This window comes from Thunnus maccoyii, chromosome 19 (assembly GCF_910596095.1).
Source record: "Thunnus maccoyii chromosome 19, fThuMac1.1, whole genome shotgun sequence".
Lineage (NCBI taxonomy): Eukaryota > Metazoa > Chordata > Actinopteri > Scombriformes > Scombridae > Thunnus > Thunnus maccoyii.
In genome coordinates, this window is record NC_056551.1 from 8,344,911 (window position 1) to 8,347,299 (window position 2,389).

At 38.3% G+C, this 2,389-nt stretch overlaps 1 long non-coding RNA gene across 1 annotated transcript; it reads right to left on the minus strand.

Moving 5' to 3' along the window:
* Positions 1-443: 443 nt before the first annotated feature.
* Positions 444-1,692, minus strand: LOC121886027. The gene is made up of 3 exons (XR_006092662.1): positions 1,605-1,692; positions 1,377-1,500; positions 444-890 (listed from the first exon to the last, which is right to left on the minus strand). It is a non-coding gene; the product is annotated as an uncharacterized LOC121886027 (long non-coding RNA).
* Between the last annotated feature and the right edge of the window lie 697 nt (positions 1,693-2,389).

The following is a 2,389-nucleotide window of genomic DNA, read 5'->3' on the forward strand; positions in this document are numbered from 1 at the left end:
GCAGAGGACAAAGGAGGAGGAAAATGCTAAAACCATCACCACAGCACAAAATAAGGAGCAAGGCATGCAAAAGTCCAAAAACAGAGTATAGCAATCTCCAATAGTCCCTTACACACTGGACAAGCAAAGGCCCAATACCCACAATGACAGAGACAAACATATATAAATCAATAAAGAAAAAAAATACTGAAATAAAGATTTAAAAAAACACTAACAAAATAAACAAAGATGAGAAGAAAACAAAACACATGAATTCCACAGTATGCATTGCTTATGCATATCTTATTAACAAGGAGGTCACCTAGCCATGTTGATACAATATGCGATTTTAAGGCACTTGCACACAACCATGCAGTTTTGGAAAGCACACTGGGCAATGTCAAACTTATTTTATTTTTCTGTCACCATAACACACCAAGCTCTCCTGCAACATGAGGCCCAACATTAGAAATCAATCAAATAAATTGTGGCAGTAAAACATTAGAACTTTATTAACGTTACAAAATATATTTTATGGGCAACTACAGCCGCCAAACTTTACAGAACAAACATCTTCAAGAAGCTATCTTTCATTTATGTGTTAGTAAAGAAAAGCTTCTTGTTGTCATGGACAACAAATTGAGTTCTTTTTCTGTCCACCTGACAAATGTTCATCTAACAATCGCTCAGTTTTTAGCTCTAGTTTGCTCTCTCTTCTTGTTTTGCTATAGATGGTGGACTTCACCAGCCACTTGTTAACTGATGTTCTCTGCCATTTCATGCTGGGCAGACAGTACAGAAGAACAGGTACTGTCTGTGTGTCTGAGCTTGTTTGCTGGATGTAGCTGTTCGCAGTTTTATATGAGGAAATTGGCGGGAGCCTTTGGGGGGCCACCACACGGTAATATAGACTGGTGAAGCAAAACAATGGGTTAAAAACAGCTAAGAGCTCTACAGAGCTGCAAAGTTGGATGTTGATTCTCAGTGGGTTTTGTACAATAAGTAACCCTTTCAATTCATACATTTATAGATATAATAGATTAAAATATAAATATGTATAAATAAAAACATTGTTGCTTAATTTACAGGAAGTTAAACTAAAAAGAAGGTAAGCACTATAGTGTTACAAGCCACCATGTTTGCTGCAAAAGAATCTCCAAATGTACATTCAAATGTTCATATCAGATGACTTGAAGCTTTGAATTAAAAGTGGTAACATTTAAATGGAGAATGAGTACGACAGACATTAGTTTACTGCTACATAAGTCATTATACATTTTCGTGTATTGCACCTAAACAAACCATACTCAAGTGCAAAATGGCCTATCACGAATATCATCCTGCTAAAGGGACATTTTTTCAGCCACTAATCTGACCCAGTTTCTCTTACTACTTACCTTCCTGTCTGTCCTGCCACAATGGCACACTGGAGCTGCCTAAAGGAGATTTGCATCCACCCCTGGGCTTTACAAAAGAAGTTGGCACTTTGCTAACGATAATAAGGATTGCCCTCATTTCAGTCTGAAGAGACAGGAAGAGAGCGGAAGAGGATATTAGCAGCTACAGTCATCAGGTAATTGTGACGTTAATCGTGCCATGATATTTTAGTACAGCTGACCCCTCACCTGCACACCTCCATGTCAGCCAAGCACGGGGAGAGCCTGTGAGCCATGTGAGCACATGGAAACAGAGAGATGCAGACTAAAATGAAAAGTCCTCTTTTAATCATCACCAGCTCTTACAACTATAGATTATTTGACATTTCAATACTGTGTTGTCAATAGAGTGAATGATTCAAAGACAAGAAGGTACAGCTCCCATTTAGTCCCCAGTGGATCCCTAAACACACACAACCACTGCAACAAGCATAAATACCACAAGTACTGCATTTATAGACTGAGCTAAACAAGCATGCTTTAAAGCAGTCAGTAAAAAGACAAAGTTACCAATAACAAATGCACTTGAGACAAGTGCAGCTGGTGCACTCAGAAACATACTGTATGTAGCTTGGAGTTCTCATATTCCTAAAGAGGTGAGGACTAAACTCTGTCCTTTGGGTATACATACATAGCTCATATGTTTGGATTGCAGGTCTTTAACATTGATGTGCAAACCATCCACCAACACAAAATGTGTATTTAGGTGTAGTGCTAATCAATACTTCAATACTTACAATCTCTGTTTGGATTCAATGCATTTTCTAAAGATTACGGTTTATACTGTGAAGCTTTGCAGAAATGCCAAGCACAAATCCTGATTGGTTATTCATGCAGTACACCTCAGTGGCATATATGTCCTTTGTGCTGGGAGAGCAATGTCTTACTAGAATTAAACCTGACAGGGTTATTTCATTTAGGTTCTGTGGGTGGACCAATAAAGAGGGGGCAGAGTGAAATTAATAGAGGAGATT